At 46.9% G+C, this 23,662-nt stretch overlaps 1 pseudogene; it reads right to left on the minus strand.

Annotated features, from left to right (window-relative positions):
• Nucleotides 1-23,662, minus strand: part of LOC119975579 — a 173,578-nt pseudogene that overhangs the window by 28,459 nt on the left and 121,457 nt on the right.

A 23,662-nucleotide genomic window follows, 5' to 3' on the forward strand; every position in this document is an offset into this window, starting at 1 on the left:
CAGTCGTTGCTTGGGTGGTGGTCAGGATCAATCTGTGGTGTCTATCCTCGCTGTATTTTCTGGTGCAATCCTTCTGTAAAACAGGAAGATGAAATGTGATTTCCTCCAACTTCCTCTCCTCCTTTGCTAAAGGGGCTGACTCTTCAGTTAGAGACTGTTCCATAGTGAGTGCCAGTCTGCTATTCCCCTGTGTGGGAAATCAGATACAAGTCCTTTCTACTTGCTCACTTCACTGTCACACACCCTCTGTTTCCAGCAGAGTCACTGGATAGTGACCAAGAGCGGACAATGCCGCTAGTTTCTTTACTCTGTCCAGTCCCCATCTTCCCGAGCCCCATGAGGGCAATGGAAATGATTGTCAGGCGGAATGTAAAACGGGCTGTCGATTCAGTATGAAGTCACGTCACAGAATATATCAATACGGAAACTTCCGAGACTCCTCCCTCACCATCCCTGGGTATGTTGCATCTCACTGGCAGTGGGGAAGTTCTCAAAATTGACTGCATGGTATCAAACAAGGTCAAGGAAAACTAGCACTCCTCTCCCAACTGTTACATGAGTATTTCATCATTTTACTCATCACTGGGAAAGTAGACCAAGGAATGATTCCAAAACTTGATGTCCATGAGGTTTAGTGAGCCATCAACTGCAGCAGGATTGTATCCACCACAATCTCACAGCCTGGCACATCCCTCATTCCATGATTATCATCAAACCAGTAGACAGACATGTCAAGAGCAGCATTATGTATATTTTAGAGTCCAGGTTTGAACCTAAGGTTATTCTTGAATCTGCATGTACCACCCCATCAGACTGTGTATTCCAAATTCTAACCAGACGTTGTGTAAAAATATATTTCCTCAAGTTGCCTCTGACTCTTTTCCAATCAGCTTTTATCTCTAACTTCTAGTTTCCAACAATGGAAACAGTTTCTCCTTATTTATTCTGTCTTAACTCATCAGGACTTTGAACATGATCTGGTTTCTTCTGTACCCTCATCGAAATTCAAAAATAGGATGACCATTCACAGTCCACAGAATAACCAACTTTCAATGCACACAACATAATAGGAAATCAGGGTGAATCCTCAATCTTCCCCTTCCCAGATAATTACACCTCACCTTCTCATATTTAGCAATTACCCATCAACAAAACTCAGTCTGTAAATCAGAAGGTAAATGCTTCCAATAAACACCCTGAATATCCAACACACAGCCAATCAAACAGCTCAGCACAAAGCACCGAGTAAACAGGTCTCTGGGCTGGATCTCACACAGCATAAGGGGCATTTCCACAGCTGATTGCCCACAGGATAGTCAGACTGCCTGAACATTAGTGTGGATATTGTGCAATGTAATGATTGTAAATTGTGCTCCTTCACTCACCATCTCCTGACTTGGTTTTGAGTCCCTACAGGAAGTGAAGCAGCTGTGGTAGAGGAAGAGGAGAGAATGGGCAGAGTGGGTGGGCTCTCTGATTGACGTCTCTCACAGACAATCCAAACATTTCTGCAGTAACAGGAGTTTCCTGAAGTTTGGGAAACTGACCGGGGAAACGGAGGCGCCTTTGAGCAGCAGATCAGGTGGGGATTTAAACTTGTCATTGTCCCATCTGAATAAAACCTCACTTATTGCAGCTGCTGTCTCAGTTCCCCTGGTAAACGTTTGACAGAGATTTCTAGTGTGGGAATAGCATTCTTCATCCTCGGAGGCTTTCAAACTGACAACATCAGTGTGGGATGTGTAGCCTCGGATGTGTTTGACAGCAGATCAGGAAGAAAGTGAGTAATGTTATATGTTATTTTTGTAAGGGCCACGAAGAATCCAGAACAGGTTAGTTGAGTCAACAAAAACTATTTTATTTCAAACACTTTTATCGACAACTCCAGTAGTTCCTTACTGGGTCTTCTCCAGTCAATGCCTTACTCCCGATTCTATTTATACAAAGGAAATAGTTAATGGTTAACCTGCCCCCTTATCAGGGGACCTCATACTCTACGCGATCCACTAGATAGCCAATCAACCCTCCCCCATAATACCTGCGTGGCTATAATATTTATCCATACCCTCTCAGTCTCTCTTGCCCTGAGTGACCACCTCCACTCTCACATAATCCTCCCTCTCCACCTTGCAGACAGTGCAGAAGGAGGCTATTTGGACAGTCAAGTCTGCACCCACCCTCTGAAACACCACCCTACCCAGGCCCACTCCCCCACCCTATCCCCATAACCCTGCAACCCCATCTAACCTGCACATCTTGGACACTAGGGGCAATTAGCATAGCCAGTCCACCTAACCTGTACATCTTTGGACTGTGGGAGGTATGGATGTAAGGATACTCCTGTTTAAACTGGTTTCCTTTGTTTAATCTTTATTTTCTGTTATCCCCTTTTTCTTTATAACTTGTGTGCCTGGACAGTTGCTGGACCTTATGCCTTTCAGGTGGACTTCAACATTTACCTTTTAAAACCAGGAACTCCCCCGGTACAAGGTGCTATATGGTCTGGCGCAAGGAGACCCCTGGGGCAATGTGCTATTTGGTTTGGTCCAGTGATTATATATTGCGATGGACTGGCCGATAGCCAATTGGCTACTCTCATTTCCCGGGATTTGACACGCTCTCGATCTTGATGGGTGGCCAGTTCTGGAAAAGAAAGATAGACTCCATTGTGGGAGTTTAATTTCATTTTGACCAGGAGATTGGAAGGACAGGTTTGAACTCTCCCTCATCTGATGACTTGTGATTAAAGACATTTCTCTCTCCAGCCAGCGTGTGATAGTTTAACTCCTGCTTGAGAAACTGAGGGAAGGCACAGTTTTGAGATCTGTCACGAGACCTCTCACTCTGAATAAAGACCTTTTTCTATCTCTCCGCACCACAGCTAGTTAAGACCTTTAGAAAGATCCACACCTGTGGCAGATAGGTTGCATGGTTTGAAAATCTTTTTCTTTTATTCTCATGTGAACCCTAGATTTAACTCAGTGTGGCTGATAATTAATCTGGTGGACGCAAGTTAGAATTGAACAGACTGGACGGGGATTTTGTGTGAAAGACCAGGTCAGTAAAAGTGAAAGTGACTCCCCAGAGGAAGTCTGACAGCCTGTGTGTTCTAATTAATAGTTCCAGCCAGAAGTTCCAACAAACAATTGTGGCTTCAATACTACGTGTTCTGGAAAGTTGTCGGGGACAACAATCTCAATATCAGCAACAGGACATATCCCTCTTATCTTTGATTTTTTAATCCCCAATTATTATTTTTTACCCTCCCTTATGTGCATTTGTCTTCTGTGTGTTTGTGTAGAGGATGGGACGGAAAAGGGAGAGGGGAGAGGGAGGGAATAATTCAATTTGCAGGCCGTTCTAATATCACTATTATATGTTTTTCTCTTGTTATAAACAAAGTTACTGTGTTTCACTTACAAATCTGATGCCTGTCAATCATTGAAGCAGTCAAGTGTCAAAGACCTCAGAAATTATACACAAATTATTGGTTAATTCACTTATGAATTAAAAATGAAATGAAAATCGCTTATTGTCACAAGTAGGCTTCAAATGAAGTTACTGTTGAAAGCCCCTAGTCGCCACATTCCGGCGCCTGTTCGGGGAGGCTGGTACTTATGTTGGGACTCCAAAGCCTGTGGGGCTAAAATTAACCACACACTAGCCCAGGGTGTTCTAACAGGGAGGAATTGAACCCGAGTCCGTGGCATTGTGAGGCAGCAGTACTAAACACTGTGCCGCCGTGTCACCCTCAAATATGTCTGTTTCTTTTCCCCCTTCCCTGTCTTTCTCTGTTCTCTTTTTCTGTTCTATCAGGAAGATTATTGTAACTTGGAGAGTGGGGGGTCTGTTCATTTCTGAATGATTTTAAATACCCCCTCAGTGCATTATCACCGGCACCTGCCAAAAACAAACCCTCCCCCTCAATAAAAAAACACAACTGAAAAAAAGATTCAAATAAAGGAGGACAGAGGATTCGGGGAAATCATGTTTCCTTTTCCTGTTTTACAGAAGGACTACAGCATGGACTACAGAGAGGATAAAGACCGCAGATAGATCCTGACCATCACCCATGGAACAACTCCACAACTGTGGGAAGACATCCAGTATCTTCACAGCATTGCTCAACACAGAGAAGGTTGGGCAGTGAAACCATCATCTGGAAATCGGTCAGACCATGGAGCTTTCACATATCATCAGATCTGAAACTGGTCAGTTGTGTAGAATCTTCCATCAGAACCAACCCTTCTGAAGATTTAGCTGTGGGTGCTCGATAAGGCTGAGACTGGGAAGAAGTGTGAGCGCTTCAATCATTCATAGAGCCTCATGAACCACTGACTCATTCCAGCAAGCGAGAGGCTGTTCATGTATGAGGTGGGTGAGGAGGACACGGCAGGCTCAAAATCTCTCCTCGCACACAATGTGCCATTATGGTACCACCTGTAACACAAGGACAGCTACATGAAAGAGAACCATTCAAGTGTGAGATGTGACCAAGCCTTCACCCAGTCATCGATGCTTATGATTCACCAACACGTTCACACTGGGGAAAAATAATTTATGTGCGAGGTGTGTAACAGAGAATTGCCACAATCTTCAGACCTGGACAGCACCAACACAGGAGAGAAACCATTCACTTGTGAGGTGTGTAACAATCATTCACGACCTTGTTGAATCTACTACTGCACCAGAAGATTCACACAGGAGACACTGTTCAAATGTGAAGTGAAGTGACAAGATCTTCACAAAGTCGGCATATCTTCTGGTCCATCAAAGCATACACATGGGGGAACTAATTGATCTTTGTGATGGAGAGGATGTGGGGTTTGGAAGCTCAGCTGGAGATTGAATGTAACAATTATTCTTGGAGATGAGAGTGGAGGAACAAGTGAGATTAGTTTAATGAAGATTTGGAGTCACTTCTGGTGGCAGCTGGCGGCTATGAGGTGAACAGTTGCACAAGTGGTGGCTCCTGCCTGGGGATTTGGTTTTTTGGCCCTTTCTCCCTGGTTAACAGGTGATTTTTGGCAAGATATTGGTGCATTGTGGTTGGATTAAGTTCCCATCGTTAGAGTAATGTCTTGTGGATACAATACAGGGTAGAAGTCGGATTCAGAAGGTCCTTGAGCCTCTGAAGAGGAGAAAATGGTGGAGGCCTCTGTGCCTTTGCCCCTTCAGTGGACAACTGAGAAGTTGGCAGACTTCTTAACAGGCAAACTTAAGAAGCAGTGACAGGCGGTCTCTGACGATCTGGCAAAGGCGATTGAGGGGGCTGTGGCACCTATTTGAGTGTCCTTGCATAGGTTGGAACAGCAGACAGAGATACAGGGGCGATGATCAAGAAGGTGTGGGTGACACTCAATGATCATACGATCAGATTGTCCTCTTTGGAGGCAGAGATGGTCTTCATTGGCGGAGGAAGGTAGAAGCGGTTAAAGGCTCCAGACTACAGAATTTAAGAAAGAATTGTTGGGCTGTCGGAGCACCTGGAAGGTACAAACGCTACGGAGTACAAATCTAAGATGTTTGGAAAGTTGGTGAAGGAAGGGATCGTTCTGACCCCTCCTGAGTTGGACCAGGCCCAGCAATCATTGAGGCAGAGGCCCAGCAATCATTGAGGCAGAGGCCCAGATCAGGGGAGCCACCACAGATGATCATAGTCCGGTTCCATAGGTACCTGGACAAGTAGCAGGTCCTGAGATGGACAAAGGACCACCGAGATGGTAGTTGGGAGGGCCATGTCATGAGTATGTACCAGGATATTGGGGCAGAGCTAGTAAGAAGGCATGTGGCATTCAATAATGCCAAGGCTAACGTGGAATTGGCGATGGCTTGCCTTTGGTCACCGACAAGGGCAGAGACTATTATTTTGATGCGCAGGAGGAGGCGAATGACCTTTGTGAAAATGGAGAGATGTTAGGAAATTGGATCAAAGATGTCATGGGCAATTTGGTGGTTAACAACCTGAGGGTAAAACTACTAGCACCGACGTCCGTGGTATACGCCCACCCCCCTGGCCTGAGTTACATTGTCCCATTCAGACTTAAGTTTGTTACTGGGAATAAAACAGGATACCCCTGTTCAGCGGGGGTGATTCCTAAGGTCCATTGTCCCTCTAAGACACACTTGTCTGATTATTCATTAGTCCATTACAGAGTCTGGTGGCTCCTTTTCATCCCTAAAATTGGAGGTTAGTTGCATATTCACTAGCATGGCCCTGTTCTTTTGGATAAATGGAGTGGATAATCAAAAGTCCAGACTGCTGATGAGCTCAAGTCTGGACACACCTGAACAGACATCTTTGAGGGGTTGGGTAGAGTTCAGAGAGATTAAAGAATCGCGTTCGAACAGCTGGCAGGTGTAGAAGGTTTTGGAGAGCAATTGAGAGAGGCTATGAAGAAATTGCCACAGAGACAGGTCTGAAGGAGACTAACATCGGAATATGGTCTGTAATGCAAATATCATTTTTGCCTGCCTATGTAAGTGGAGTTGAGAGCCGTATGTTCATTTTATGTGCTGTTTGTGGGAAGTCGTTTGTGAGGGTTAAGAGATACATGTAAGGAGTTGCGGCGGAGCCGGGAGTGCAGGAGGCGAAAGGCAGGGGAGAGTTTTAGGTACCTGGGGGTGCAGGTGGCCAAGGACTGGGGGACTCTTCACAAGCATAATTTCACCAGGCTGTGGATAGGTGGAGGTGGAGTTCAAAGAGGTTGGACATGATGCCTTGTCGTGGCGGGGAGGGTGCAGTCCGTCAAAATGACTGTGCTTCCGAGGTTCTTGTTCCTCTTTCAGTGCCCTGCCCTCTTCCATCCCCAGGGCCCTTCTTTAGGAGGGTGACTAGCAGTATTTTGAGCTTTGTATGGGCACATGGGACTCCGAGAGTGAAGAGGGTTTTCCTGGAGCGAGGGAGGGATGGAGGCGGGCTGGCGCTGCCCAACCTTTTGGGGTACCATTGGGCGGCCAGTGTGTCAATGGTGCGTAAATGGGTGATGGAGGGAGGGGGGGGTGTGGAAAAGAATGGAGATGGCGTCTTGTAGAGGTACGAGCCTGGGTGCCCTGGTAACAGCGCCATTGCTGCTCTCTCCTAAGAGGTATACCTCGAGCCCGGTGGTGGCGGCGACCCTAAGAATCTGGGGACAGTGGAAACAGGGGGCTCGATGGAATCTCCATTCGGTGGAAATGATCGGTACATCCCGGGGAACACTGATGGGGGATTTAGGGGGTGGCAAAGGGTGGGCATCAGTAAATTGAGGGACCTGTTTATTGGCGGGAGGTTTGCGGGCATGGCGGGAACTGGAAGATAAATTTGGGCTCCCCCAAGGAAACATGTTCAGATACTTGCAGGTAAAGGCGTTTGCTAGGCGACAGGTGGAGGAATTTCCTTTGCTGCCCTCGCGGGGGGGCGATGGACAGAGTGCTTTTGGGGGTGAGGGTCGGAGAGGGGAAGGTGTCTGACATTTATAAGGTAATGCAGGAGGTGGAGGAGTCGTCAGTGGAGGAGCTGAAGGCTAAATGGGAGGGGGAACTAGGGGGGCAGATAGAGGATGGGACTTGGGCGGATGCCTTGGAGATGGTCAACTCTTCCTCTTCATGTGCGAGGCTTAGCCTCATCCACCGGCGGAGGACCTTGATGCAGTGGAAAGATGCGAGGCCCCCAAGTGTGGAGACCTGGATCAGTGACATGGCGGGATTTATAAAATTGGAGAGGGTCAAATTTGCCCTGAGAGGATCAGTACAAGGGTTCTATAAACGATGGCAGCCTTTTCTGGACTTTCTGGCTCAAAGATCGGTATCTTGGTCAATAGCAGCAGCAACCGGGGGGGGGGGGGGGGGTGTTGTTTATTATTGTTTCTATTTTTTCTATGGTTATTTAACTTAATATTGTGTTAATTTAAGTTGTTGTTAATTTGTTTTGTTGTTCATTGAGGATGGGCGAATGTTTATGACTGTTATCATTATTGTTATTGTTGGTATTTTATTGCGGTTCATTGTTATATAAATACAAAATTTTTCAATAAAAATTATTTTTTAAAAAAGGTTTGAAGTTTAAGGTTTAAATATTGTATTTTTTGTGAAAATAAAGTTATGTTTGTAACAAGAGTCAAGCCCTATTTCTCATGCAATCACTCCTGAAGCAAATTAATCTTTTCGCAAAATGTTAAAAAAAACAAATATTGCTGCGGTTCTGGCCCAGTATCTTAGCCACTGTTGGGGTCTGGTCTGGCTTCCGTAATACTTTTTGTTAATAGGCACGGATTGTGGGGGGGAACTGAAATGCTAGAGGACTGTGAGCATTGCTGTTTGTTTATTGTTAAGTTCTTCAATATCTCTGTTCTTTGGTTATGTGGGATTGTTGCGACATGGTGCAGTGTGGTTATGGGGCTTGTTGGTGGGGGTTGCATCTTGGTGAATTTGGGGGTTGCATTTTGTATTATTGTAAACGTTTGGGTGAGGGGATTTGGTGTGGTTCTCTTTTTTTTCTGTTCTTCCTATAATGTGTCGCATTAAAGTTCGGTATGGGGGGCTGATTGTTGATTCTATGTTTGAAAGACTTTGGCGTTTACCCTTTATCTTAAAGTGCCTCCTCAACTGGTTCCACACCTTCACTGTTGATTACACCACTGGGCTCTCCTTGGTGCCAATGGCAACTCTGCCATCACCATAGCCCTCAGACTGGACCCTCTGCAGGATTCTTCCTCCATCGTAACCCATTCTGCCCCTCTCCTTCCCATCACCACCCAATCTTCTCCACGTTCGCCACCCAATAATAATGCAGCAAGTTTGGCAACCCCAACCCACCCCCCCCCCCCCCCCCCCCCCCTTCTGCTTCTGCCTCTGTGGTCAGGTCCTCTTTACTCCTGGCACCGTCCCCACCCACACAAACTCTGAAATAATTGCATATAGCTTCCGGAAAAAGACCTTTGCTATAAAAATCGTAAGTTTCTGGAACATTGAAAAAATTGAAAATCGCGTGTCACGAGTAGGCTTCAATGAAGTTTACTGTGAAAAGCCCCTAGTCGCCACATTCCGGCGCCTGTCCGGGGAGGCTGGTACGGGAATCGAACCGTGCTGCTGGCCTGCTTGAAAAGCCAGCGATTTAGCCCAGTGAGCTAAACCAGCCCCATGAATAGTAACGTTGGCAGGACATTCATCTTCACCACATTGTGGGCGGCATGGTAGCACAGTGGTTACAACCGTTGCTTCACAGCGCCAGGGTTCCAGGTTCCATTCCGGCTTGGGTCACTGTCTGTGGAATGTCTGCATGTTCTACCTGTGCCAGTGTGGGTTTCCTCTGGGTGCTCCGGTTTCCTCCCACAAGTCCCGAAAGACGTGCTGTTAGGTAATTTGGCCATTCTGAATTCTCCCTGTGTACCCGAACAGGCGCATGAATGTTGCACCTCGGGGCTTTTCACAGTAACTTTATTGCAGTGTTCATGTAAGCCTACTTGTGATAATAAAGATCATTATTATTATGGACCAGAATCAGTTGCAGCGATCCCACCTCTTGAGATCCTCCCTAACTTACTCCATCAGTTTTGTTAAATTCCACTTAGCAACATTGGCCACTCTCTCCTTACCTGGATCTGTGTTACGTGTCTCTGGCTACTTTGAATGGTAGACCCCCTAGGTTGGCTCTCCGACCCAATTCATTTGCCTGGAACACTTCGCCTTACCCTACGTTCAACTTGTATCCTCAGAATGCCCCAAACCTCCCTCGTAGGCCCATAATCCTCCCCATGCTCTCCAGCGGGTCCGACATATACAGTGACAGGTCGTCAGCGTATAACGACACCTAATGCTCCTTACTCCCACTCGTAATCCTTTGCCACTCTGTTGACCCCCTGAGGGCCATTGCCAGAGGCTCTATAGCCAGCGCAAACGGCAGCGGCAACAGCGGGCACCCTGCCTTGTTCCGCTGTGTAACTGAAAGCTTTGTGAGATCATATTGTTGGTCCGTATACTCGCCACGGTGCCACATATAACAGGCACACCCATGCCACAAACTTCAGTCCAAATCTAAACCTTCCCAATACCTCAAACAGGTACTGCCACTCCACTCGGTCAAAGGTGATAGAAATCAGCTGTTCTGGCTAGCTATCGATGAGATAGATAAAAGGTTTAATTGAGAAATCATTAACAGTAATTGACGAAATCATATTAACCATGAAAGCTGACTAGCTGGGAACTAATCAGATAAAACGCTAAATTTTCACATTTTGCAAGTTGTTCGAGACTGGCCAGAGAATCCAAGGCCAGTGACAAAAGACTACATTGTATGCAGATGCCTTCCCAGGCCTGGACAGGTCCGTTTCCATGGTAATAGTCAGTCAGGGTCATAATGACTTTTCCAAAATTGTGTTAATCTAATTAATGTTAGAGGCATAATTGGCAAGCCCAGGGTATGGAAAATTACACCAAAACATTTATCTCTTAAATTGACAGACGGATAGTTTGGTCGAATTGTGTGAATTATAAATTAGTTGAAGCCAATCACGGCTGTAAAGAAGGCGAAACTTTAAGTAATGATCTTCTTAAAAATCACTTGTCGGGATGGAAAAATCCATTCTGGAATCAATCTAACTTCTTTCTGAAACCTATGTCTTTGCTGCTTGCCTTTGCTAAATCGGCATTTTTCTTTTGTTTAAAGCAATCCATAATTTTGTACTGTGTATCGTGATTTGAAGAAATGACCACGATTTGTATTTTAAACTCAGCCACTGTATTTGCTAAAGACAATCAATCTGACCTAAGTTTGTATTGTGACCAAAAGTTTACTAAAGCTGACAATAAAAGTTCAATGAAATTTTCCCAAACGCACAGCCTGGATTTCTGTTATTTGGGAACGAAGAAGGGATAACGCATATCCAGGGTTCCGAATAGACTCAGAGATCCATCAAATAAATGCCTTCTCCGCATACATAGATACCACTACCTCTGGTACCCATCCTCCCGTCGGGGTCATAATCACATTGATTATGTACCACCTTATATTACTGGAGAGCTACTTGCCCTTTACGAAGCCTGTCTGGTCCTCTGTGACCACTGCCGTCACACAACCTTCCATCCTCCCCACCACCAACTTAGCCAGCACTTTTACATCTGTATTTAACTGCGATATGGGCCTGCACAACCCACATTCTAATGTGTCCTTCCCCTTCTTTGGTATCAATGTGATCGTCGCCTGCGTAATCGTCTCCGGCAGCTACCACTTCTCCAGCACCTCGTTAAATGCCCCCAACAGATGCTGTGCCAGTTCCATCACAAACTCCTTATAAAATTCCGGCTCCGGTGCCTTCCCGACTTCATATCCTTTATACTGTCCAAAACCTCCCTCAGCCCCAAAGGCTCTTCTAGCGCCTGCCATTTTTCCTCCAGCTGCCTAAACTCTAGCCCATCCAAAAACCATTCCATGTACCTTTCTTCATCTCCTATACAGTTCCTTATGGTATTCCCTAAATGCCTCATTTATCTTCCCCGGCTCCATCACCACCTCCCGTCTCTGTCCGTATCCTCAATCTTTCCCTGGACGCAGCCTGCCTCCTCAGTTGCTGTGCCAACATTGCAGCTGCCCCACCACCGTCCCTGTCATCAACCTATCGAACTGCCCTGTAGCTTCTTCCTTCTCACCAATCGATCCGTAGTGGGTGCCCTCAAATAATCCCTATCTACCTTTGACTATCTACGTTACGCAAAGCTTGTATTGCCTCCCTCCTTTTCCTATCCTTAGTGTCTCAATCTCCCCTTGGACCACCATCTCCAGTTCCTCCCAAAATATGGCCGAAGAAAATCTCCCATCTGGTTCACAACCTCTACATAATCTATTAGTCACCACTGCACCTTTATCACGAATACCTCTGGTAACAACCCCGAATCAAGGCCTACATCCTGGCCTCGTTCCTGTCTCCGATCTAAGCCGAATTCCAAGCCCAGTGGGGTGCATGGTCCAGAATTACCATCTCCGGTTTACTGCTCCCTCCAACCCTACCCATACCTCATGGTCTCATCATGAAACAGTTGATTCTGGAGTATACCTTGTAAACGTGAGAAAAAGGAATACTCCCTTCCCCCTAGGGTCTTGAAGCGCCACTGGCCACCATACCCATCTTTTCCATTAATCCTCCCAGCACCTTTGCCATCCATATCCTTCCTATTGACCTGGCTCGGCCTGTCCACCTTCGGCTCCAGATCCTCCCATGATCAACTGGTGCGTGGCCAAGTCTGGGATCGCAGCCAGCAGCCCCTTCATAAACCCATTCTCATTCCAATTCGGTGCATGTACATTCACGAATACCGGCATCCCACTCACCATCTCATATCTCCCCCCCCCCCCCCCCCCGCCGCCCCCGGGGCCGGGTCCCTCGCTTCCTTCGCACTTAAAAGCCCCCATCAAGATGGGCCCCTTTCTCCACCCTTAACCATGCTTCTCCTCCAACGCTGCCCCGTTGCAAATCCTTCCTTCCCCCTCCACCACCATCGTTTCTCAGATACTGGGGCCAAAACTTTAATGATTTGGGTGGGTTTATTGTTGTTGCAAAATGTAAAAATTGAAAATTTGGAATAAAAATACTTTAAAATATCTCTCATCACAATGTCAGTAATAAATACCATTTTGATGGGTGGCGCAGTGGTTATTGGTTCTGTCACGGCCCCGGGTCACTGTTCATGTGGAGTTTGCACATTCTCCCCATATCTGCCTGGGTTTCACCCCCACAACCCAAAGGTGTGCAGGTTAGGTGGATTGGCCATGCTAAATTGCCACAAATTAGAGGGAAAAAATTGAATTGGGCACTTTAAATTTTAAAAATGGAACACCGTATTGACTGAAGTGTGCTTTCAGACATTCTAGTCTCTCTGGTAGTCATTGATGCCAGCGAGTCTAACTCCCAGTAGTCTGAATAATAGTCAACTGTAGTTAAATAATCGGTTCAGTGAGTGAAGAGGTCTTCATGCATAGAACCATAAAAAAGATACAGCATGGAAGAGGGCCATTTGGCCAATCTTGTCTGTGTCGACCCACAGACACCAGGTGCCCTTTCTAATTCCCATCTTCCTGCACACGGCCAATACCACATTTAAGGGGCAGTATCTAGGTACTTTAAAAAAACGTTCAGTGTCCTCTGCCTCCACCACCAGCACAGGCAGTGAATTCCAGACCCCCACCACCCTCTGCGTAAACATGTTTTTCCTCAGGTCCCTTCTAATCGTTGAGGTCCATTAAATTCAATCTGTTGACCCCTGGTTGTTGACCCAGTTGCCCAAGGAAACATGTTCTTTCTGGGCATGTCAGGAGTCATGAACAGCTCTTTTCTTGCTTAGCTTGATGGGTCATTACAAATTCTCACTGGCGCTGATCTGGTCCTGTAATCTCATTGCGCATGTTTGCCGGCAGAGATGTATGATGATGTTCTGTGGGGTTACTGAGTGACTCCAGTAATGATACCTCACACACCTCACTGGCAGCAAGACTCAATTCCATGATGGATTGTGTGGATGTGCTTCATCCTCTCCTTTCTCATCTCTTTAGAGATGATACTACTTCCTTTGTACAAGATGTCATCATTCAGTTTGTGTTAATGCTCTGGATACAAACACAATTGGTTGTTCTGGCTGCTTGAGGGTTGCTCCAAGTCCTGTTTCACTGGCATCTCGCTGCAGGGTGACTTCATCATTGACATCAGTACCTCAGCAGTGGCATTGTCGTCACTAGTTGTTTGATGTGAGTGAAATCTGCTTCTTGTTTTGTGCCCCAACACCACTGGACATCCTTTGAAGTGAGCTTGTGAAGAGATTCCAGAAATTGGTTAGGTAGTCCCCATGTGGATTCACTGATGTACCAGGGGGTCCAACAACTGTGTGAAGACTTAATTACAGAAATCAGACTGGGCGAAATCTGTCAGGCGAGCATTGCACCTGAAGAGTATTTCCCCTGCATGATACTTGGTGAGTTAAAGACATTATAGAAGCATTATCACAAACCTCATTAATTGGTTAATCCGCTGTGTGGATCCTCTGATGGCGAAGGAGGTTGGATGACATCGAGAAGGATTTGTCACACGCCTCGCACCTGAATGGTTTCTCCCCTGTGTGAGTGCGTTGGTGTTTGCGGAAGGTCGATGAAGCCGAGAATGTTTCATTGCACACCTCACAAGTGAATGGCTTCTCCCCTGTGTGAATCCTCTGATGCTGCTGTAGATGTGCTGACTGCGAGAATGATTTGTAGCACGTCTCACACTTGAATGGCTTCTCTCCTGTGTGAATGCGTTCATGTTTATGGAGGTCTGAATGTGACGAGAATGATTTGTCACACACCTCGCACACGAATGGTTTCTCCCCTGTGTGAATGCGTTGGTGTCTGAGGAGAGTTGATGACCGCGAGAATGATTTCTCACACTCCTCGCACGTGAATGGTTTCTCCCCAGTGTGACTGCGTTGGTGTCTACGGAGACTTGATGATGATGAGAATGATTTCTCGCACACCTCACACGTGAATGGTTTCTCCCCAGTGTGACTACGTCGATGTACTTCAATGGCCGATAATTGGGAGAAAGATTTATTGCACATATCACATCTGAATGGCTTTTCTCCAGTGTGAATTCGTCGGTGATTCACCAAACCTGACAACTGTGTAAAGCCCTTGTTGCACACCTCACATTCAAATGGCTTCTCCCCAGTGTGGCTGCGTCGGTGATTATCGAATGTCGATGGATGTGTGAAAGCTCGATCACACACCTCACACTGGAATGGTTTATTTTCCATGCAGCTGTCGTTGTACTGTCAGTGGAATGACAGATGCACTTTCTGTGCCAGGAGATCTTATGAGCCTGTGGAGTCCTCCTCCCACACCTCACACAGCTTCTTGCCTGCAGTAATGAGTTTGTCGTCATGAAGCTCGATGAATGATTGAAGCTCTCATCACACTTGGAGCCCACTCACACTTCTTCCCAGCCTCACCCTGACCAATCACCCACAGCCGAACCTTTGGAAAGGTTTGTTCACACCACTGACTGGTTTCAGATCTGATGATGTGTCAAAGTTCCCTTGACTTGACCGATTTCCAGATGATGGTTTCACTATCTAACCTTCTCTGTGTTGAGCAATGCTGTGAAGGGACTGGATGTCTTTCCACAGTTCTGCAGTTGTTCCTCGGGTGATGGTCAGGATCTATCTGTGGTGTCTATCCTCTCTGTATTCTCTGGTTTAACACAGAGCAATCCTTCTGTAAAACAGGAAAGGGAAAACATGATTTCCTCCAACTCCCTCTCCACCTTTGCTGAAAGGACTGCTTCCTTGGGATGTGGGCGTTGTTGAGTTCAACCACGTTTATTGCCCATTCCTAATTGCATTTGAGAAGGTGATGGTGAACTGCCTTCTGAAAGTACTACAGTTCATGTCATGTAAGTACATCCACAGTGCTGTCTGGGAGCAAATGTTATGATTTTGACCCAGCGACAGTGAGGAACCAGTGATATCGGTGTTCAGGGTGGCGTGTGACTTGGAGAACTTCCAGGTGATGGTGTTGCCAATGCATCTGCTGTCCCTGTCCTTTTAGGTGGTAGAGATTGTGGGTTTTAGGTGGTGAGGAAACCAACAAGATGGAAAAAGCTACGTGACCTTGTCTTCACCAATCTACATGTCACAAATGCACTGTCCATGTCAGTACGGTAATAACCACATCATAGTCCTTATGGAGACAAAGTCCTGTTTTCACATTGAGGATACCCTCCATCCTGTTATGTGACATTACCACCATGATAAATGAGATGGATTTCAAACAGATCCAGCAACTCAATCATTGCTGGAATGTGGTCGAGGCCCATCGCCTTTGTTACCAAATGCCTTCAGCCATTTCTTACATAACAGGGAGTGAGTCAAATTGCTGGAGACTGACATCTGTGACACTGGGAACCTCAGGAGGAGGATGAGATGGACTAATCACTCAGCACTTCTGGCTGAGTATCATTGTAAATGCTTCAGCTTTGTCTTTTGCACGGAGTGCTGGGCTCCTACATCATTGAAGATGGGGATATTTTATGGAGCCTCCTCTAACCTTCCAGTTAGTTCTTGAATTGGCAACCACCATTCAAGGTGCATATGGCAAGACTTAGCATCCATTGTTAGTGGGATTGCTGTAAATCCCCAACTACCAACATCCTGATGGAAATCATTCTGATGGAAAATGCCATATAAATACTATGGCAACAAGAGAGGTCATGCCTAACAAATTTGATTGATGTTTTTGAGCATGTGACCAGGTTCGTCGATGAGGATGGTGCGGTTGATGTAGTTTACATGGATTTCCAGCCTTTGACAAGGTCCCACATGGAAGACTTTTAAAGAAGGCAAATGCACATGGGATAGAGGGTAACTTGATAAGGTGGATTCAAAAGTAGCTTCGCTGTAGGAGACAGTGGGTGAAGACAGAAGGCTGCTTTACTGACTGAAAGCCAGTGTCCAGTGGCGTACTACGGAGATCTGTGTTGGATCCCCTATTGTTTGTTATTTATTTAAACAATGTAGATTACTATGTGGGGAGTAGGATCAGTAAGCTTGTGGATTAGATGGGGTTATTGGGTTATGGGGATAGGGTGGAAGTGAGGGCTTAAGGTGGTCGGTGCCAACTTGATGGGCTGAATGGCCTCCTTCTGCACTGTATGTTCTTTTACACAAAGATTGGTTAACAGTGAGGTTGAGGTTAACCGTGAGGTTGAGTGTCCTGGGTTACAGGACAATAGAGACAGGATGGTCAAATGGGTCTGATAACAGATTGAATTTCACCCTGAAAAGTTAGAGGTGATACACTTTGGAAGGGGTAATGTGACAAGGAAGTATTCAATGAATGGCATGACACTGGGCAGTTCTGAGGAACAAAGGGACCTTGAAGTGTTTGTCATAGATTTCTGAAGGCAGAAGGGCAGGTTAATAGGATGTTGAAAAAGGCATATGGGACACTTGCCATTATCAATCGAGGCATCAGATTACAAAAGCAGGGAGGTCATGTTGGAGATGTATAGAACTAGGTGAGGTCACAGCTGGAGTACTGTGTGCAATTCTGGTCGCCACATTAAAGGAAGGATGTGAGTTCACAGGAGGGGCTGCAGAGGCGAGTCACCAGGAGGTTGCCTGGGATTTAACATTTAAGTGATGAAGAGAGATTGGATTGGCTTGGATTGTTTTCGCTGGAGCAGAGAAGACTAATGGGCGACCTGATCGAGGTGTGCAAGGTTATGAGGGGTATGGACAGGGTGAATAGGGAGCAGCTGTTCCCCTTAGTTTAAACATCAGTTACGGGGGGACACTAGTTCAAGGTGAGTGGCAGGAGGTTTAAGGGGGATTTGAGGAAAAACGTTTTTACCCAGAGGGTGGTAATGGTTTGGAATGCACTGCCTGGGAGGGTGGTAGAGGCGGGCTGCCTCACATCCTTTAAAGAGTATCTGGATGAGCACTTGGCATGTCATAACATTCAAGGCCACGGACCAAGTGCTGGTAAATGGGATTAGGTAGGCAGGTCAAGTGTTTTACATGTGTTGGTGCAGACTCGATAGACTGAAGGGCCTCTTCTGCACTGTATTATTTGTGAACAGCTGGCCAGAGGCTGGGAATTCTGTGGAGAGTATCTCACCTCCTGACTCCCCAAAGCCTGTCCACCAGCCACAAGGCCCCTGCCTGGATGAGAGCAGCTCCAACAATGCTCAAGAAGCTCGACACTATACAGGACAGCACTGTCTGCTTGATTATCACTCCCTTGTGATAGGTTGTGACCAGCCAGATGTTTCCTTGCCCATATTTGATTTGATGCCATGACATTTAACAGGGGATTCTCAGGATAATTCCCTCTGACACAAACCACTGTGCTCACAAAATCTGGTGGGTCTGTCCTGCTGGTGGGAGAGGACTTTGCAATAAGAGTGAAAGTGGTGTCTGGGACACAGTCATACTCAAGGAATCAAACGTGACAGACAATGGTTGTTGCCTGGCTGTAGGGCAGTTCTCCCATTTTTGGCACAAGTTCCCAAATGTTAATTTGCAGGGTCGACAAGGCTGGATTTGCCATTGTTGTTTCTAGTGCCGAGGTTGATGGCAAGTGCTACATCTGGTTTAATTGCTCTGTGGCTATGTTGTAGTTTAATACAACCAACTACTTGCAAGGCCATTTGGGAGGGCTTTAAGAGTCAACTTTTTGCTGTGGATCTCGAGCACATGTAGGCCAAACCAACTAAGATCGCAGATTTACTTCCCTGAAGGACATAAATGAACCAGATAGGTTTCTGTGACAATCGACAATAGTGCTAGAAGCTAAGGAAAATATTTATCACGTGTAGCTGACTGAAGGGTTCTGATTTATCCTGGGAAATTAGACACATTGCACTCACTTAGACTGCACATCCCAAATTCAGCTCTCACACACAGCACTGGGCTAAACTATCAAATCCAAGCCCAGGCTTTTGGGAAAGGCCGAGGCCTTTAAATAATCTTTAAAGAAGACATTAAAAGACATTTCAATAAATGTGCCTCTGCCCCTCCCAGATAATTACGCCTCACCTTCTCATATTCAGTAATGACCCATCAACAAAACTCAGCCTGTAAATCAGAAGGGAAATGCTTCCAATAAACACACTCAATGTCCAACACACAGCCAATCAAACAGTTCAACTCGCTGATTGACATCTCTCACAGCCAATCAGACCGAGAGAAACCATCATCCGCGCCCGTATAAGACATCACTCACCCAGTCACATTGGGGCGAGGCGGGACATTACTCACTCCGTTCTCCTCTGCGCAGCCTCTTTCCAGACACACTCACCCGGTCGGCGCTGCCTCTGTCCTCGGAGCATGCGCAGTGAGGCGCAGCAGTTTGAAATCAGGGTCAGAGGCAGCCACCTGGGAGTTGTAATTCTGCCGCGCGCAGTGGCTGTTAGCGCCCAGCGTTCGGAAACTGGAATGTGAGGAAGCGCGAGCCCGAGCGGCTGAATCGAATTGAAAAGCAGAGATTGACCCTTGGGAGGAACCAGAGCGATGGCGGTGGGAAGATTCACTATTGCAGCAGATTCTCTGCATACAACTGAAGAGGAAAAAGTGCCACAAGTCAGAGCAACCCCACTGACTGGACAACACAAAAGAGTTGCAGGAGGAGGACGGTGTGGTCGGGCATGTCAAAGGCTGCAGAGAGGTTGCTTCTCTCTCCACAGATGTTTCCTGATTTGAGCATTTCCAGCATTTTCTGAATCTCTAATTGCATTTCCAGCACTCTCAGTATTTTGCCCCATTTGATTCCAAAAACTGGCTGTGTGCACTTTCGGGATTTGGAGACTACGGGCTGATTTGATGGAGCTTTGAAAGTAACAACGGTTTGTCTTCATGCCTTCATGTGGGCAATTTATTTCAATTGGAGAGGTTAGGGAGGACCAAAGGTCATATTTGCAATTTGTGCAAGGGCAGAACCACAGAGATTAATCAATCATTAAAAGTAACAAGTCTGTTCAACAAGGCCATTTTATAAAAAATATCAAACCATAACACTGGGGTCCATTTTTCGAGGAATAGAATTTAAAAGCTGAGAAGTCATGGTGAACTTGCCTAGAACCTTGTTTAGACCATACTTGGAGAGCTGAGTACAGTTCAGATCAACATGTTGAAAAGGGACAAAACTGGAGAAGGTGCAAAAAAACATTGATAAGGATGATATTGAAAATTGAGAGATTCTAACTATTGTAACTATCAGGACATCCTTCCCTAAAAAGAGAAGGCTGAGGGGAAACATCATAGAAATCTTTAAAATGAATTATAAAATTAAGAATTTTGGGGCAAGTGGAGAGAAGATGTTTACACTTGTGGGGCAGTCCAAAACTAGGGTCCAAAAATATAAGATGGTCAGGAATTAATTCAGGAGAAACTTACTTCCCAAAATCTTTCACGTGTGAAGCTTGCGATGAATCAGTCTCGATCTTAAGGTACCTCCATGCCCATCAGCTCATTCACACAGGGGAGGAAGTTGTCAAATTTGAGAATTGTGGCAAAGTCTTCACAACTTAAGGAGTCTCCATCTACATCAGACAATTCACACAGGAGAGAAACAATTCAATTGTAAGTTTTGAAATAAAGCTTTTGCAACATCATCAACGCTCCTGATACACCAGAGGATTCACACAAGGGAGAAACCCTTCAAGTGTGAATTTTGTGAGATGGCTTTCTCGCAAATTTCTGATCTGAGACACCAGAGGATGAACACGGGGAGAAACCCTTCCAGTGTGAGGTGTGTGACCGAGCCTTCACACAGTCATCAACTGTGGTAAAACACCGACGCAGTCACACTGGGGAGAAACTATTCAAGTCTGATGTGTGTGACAAATATTTCTCAGATTCATCACATTTCCACAGACACCAACGCACCCACAATCGGGATAAGCCAATTCTGGACAAAATGCGTGACAAATCATTCTTGGACTTCCTACCACTCTGTGCAGACCAATACATTAACACAGGGGGGGGGGGGGGGGGGGGACCTTTCCCAGACGAGGTGAGTGACAAATCGTTCTCAGACTCATCAACTCTCTGTGCGCACCAACACATTCACGCAAGGGAGAAACCCTTCCCGGATGTAGTTTTTGACAAATCCCTCTCTGTCCTCAGACCTCCTGTTTCATCTAAGGATGCACGCGAGGGAGTAAGTCTTCAATTGTGAACTTAGCAATGGGAAAGCAACACCCTAACTACAAGAAACTGAAACATTTTGCAAACAAATGCTTCATCAGAGCAACGAAGAAATTGTAAATGACATTCTTGGAACAGCAGAAAGGATTCTGATCAAAGACGGAATGAGTTAACAAAGAACATACAGTGCAGAATGAGGCCATGAGGCCCATCGAGTCTGCACCGACCCACTTAAGCCCTCACTTCCACCCTATCCCCGTAATTTATCACGGCCAATTCACCTAACCTGCATGTCTTTGGACTTGGGAGGAAACTGGAGAACCCAGAGGAAACCCACGCAGACACAGAGAGAACATGCAGACTCCACACAGACAGTGACCCAACGGGGAATCAAACCTGGGACCTTGGCGCTGTGAAGCCACAGTGCTATCCACGTGTGCTACCGTGCTGCACAAAAAGATGTAATTTTGCAGTAGTTATCTCAAAAATTTGAATTTAAAATGTTGGAGTCTGGAAAATGAGCTGAGAAATGAGGCTGTGCAGATAGCTAAGCAAGAAGAAGACAATTTAACTCTATTTAACTAAGACATTCTTTGTAGAGTTTAAAGATGAGAAAAATACAGACATAGAGACCAATGAGGTTCAAAAATTGAAATCAGCGACTTCCGGTGGCGGCGATGTTCGAGTGAGCCGCACATTTGGTGGGCTCTCACTCCGGCGGGGCTGAACAGCTGATTCCCCGCGATAGCGGGACCACGGGGGCGGCAAAAAGGCTGCCGGAAAAGAAGAGGAGAGCGGGCTGCAGCAGATGGAAGTGTGGGAGGCCAGCAGGTGAGGAAGAAAGAGAGAGAGAGAGACGGAGGCAAGGAGGAAGCTGACCTGAAGGGTAAGATGGCGGACCCACGGACCTTCCTTCCTCCAGGACAAAGAAAAAAAGTTTGGAGTTGCTGAGGAGGGACAGATTGGACCCACTTCAGATGCCCAGGAGGTAAAATTTAAGGAGCTGGGCGAAGGAAAGCGGCAGCGAAGGCGCTGAGGAGCGGGCTGCGGCACATGGAACAGCGGGATTCCAGAAGGCAGAAGAAGAAGGAGAAAAAGGGACAGAGACAAGGACCTGAAGAAAATTACCTGGGACCTAAGATGGCGGACACACGGACCCCGGACTCAGCAATCCAGCTGGCGCTGGATAACATGCTCCAGGTAATGAAGTCCAGTTTTGAAGCGCTGAAGCGGGACAGTTTGGACCCAATCCAGAAAGCAGTGGATCAGCTGAACCAGAGGCTGGACGCCCAGGATGTTAAAGTTAAGGAGCTGGGAGAGGCGGTGGAGGAGCAGGCGGATGCGCAAACAGTTGCAGCGCTAGAAGTGGACGGCCTGAAAGAGCGGCAGAGAAGACTGCTGGACAGAGTGGAGGAGCTGGAGAATAGAGTCCGCAGGAACAATCTGAGGATGGTTGGCCTCCCGGAGGGGGCGGAGGGAGCTGATGCTGCAGCGTTTGTAGCAGACCTGCTGAAGCAGCTGATGGGGGCCGAAGCCTTTCCGCGACCGCTGGAGCTGGAGGGGGCACACAGAGTGCAGGCAAGGCAGGGGTGGCCGGGCGGACCCCCCCCGCCCGATGGTTATTAGGTTCCACAGGTACGTGGACAAGGAGCGGGTGCTGCAGAGGGCAAAGAGCGCCAGGAGCAGCACGTGGAACAACAGTGTTCTCCGCATTTATCAGGACCTAAGCCAGGAGGTGGCTCGGCGGCGAACAGCCTTTAAGAATGTCAAGGAGGTGCTGTTCAAGAAGCACGTGAAGTTTGGTCTGCTGTTCCCAGCTCGGCTATGGGTCACGCACCAGGGTCAACACCACTACTTCTCCGAACCCGAAGAAGCGATGGATTTTGTGAGGGACCTGGGGCTGGTCCCGAAAGGAGGCCCCAAGGACGCGAGTTAGGGCCCGACGATTTCTGTGGGAAGGAACGCCGAATGTGCCTGGACTGCTGCTCAATGGTTTGCTGGGCCAAGGGGGCCAAGCGGAACATTTGAGACTCTTTCCTTTGTTCATGGACATTTATGTGCTTTTTCTCTTTTTTCTGTGGTTTTTTCTTTTTTTTTCCTGTTTGGGCTGGTTTGTGCTTTTTGTGCAGCCCGCGGAAGACACTGGAGCCGGCTTGCCCCAGTGGGTGGGGAGGAGGACGGGGAAACAAGGGGAATGGGACAGGAAGGCGCCGGAGTGTTGAGTCACCGGGCTAGCAGATTGGCTAGTCAAGGAAGTCAGATGGGGGGGGAAGTTACAGCCAGTAGATGGCAGGGGTGGGGGTATCGGGGGATGGGGTTAGGGGAGGGGGGGGTTGTTCTGCTGACGGGAGAGGGACTTGAAATAGGCACTGGAAAGGAGGTCAAGGGTGGAGGCAGCCAAAGGGCGGGCCAGGAATGGCGCGACGCACGGGTCAGGGGCCGGCCCGAGAAAGGCTATGGCTGACCGGCGGGGTGGGGGGGGGTGGGATGTGCCCCCCGAACATCTCTATCAAATGTCCTCTTCATTTTCTTCTCTCCAAGGAGAACTGTCCCAAACTCTCCAATCTATCCTTGTAACTGTAATTTCTCATTGTACACAATATTCCAGCTGAGATCTAATTTGTGTCTTGTATAAGTTCATCAGAACCCCTTTGCTCTGGTAATCTATACCCTATTAATAAAGCCCAGAATACTATGCTTTATTAAGTGCCCTCTTTCCCTCTATGACCACTTTCAATGATCTATGCACGTATACACCCAGGTCGCTCTGCTCCTGCACCACTTACGAATTGTGCCCTTTATTTTAGACTGTCTCTCTATGCTCTTCCTACCAAAATGCATCACCTCACACTTCTCCACATTGAATTTCATCTGCCACCTATAGCCCACACCATCAACTTGTCAATGTCCTTTTTGAAGTTCTACGCTGTCCTCTTCACAATTTACAACATTCCCAAGTTTTGTGTCATCTGCAAACTTTGAAATTGTCTCCTGCACACCAAGATCTAAATCACTA

Source organism: Scyliorhinus canicula, chromosome 13 (assembly GCF_902713615.1).
Source record: "Scyliorhinus canicula chromosome 13, sScyCan1.1, whole genome shotgun sequence".
Lineage (NCBI taxonomy): Eukaryota > Metazoa > Chordata > Chondrichthyes > Carcharhiniformes > Scyliorhinidae > Scyliorhinus > Scyliorhinus canicula.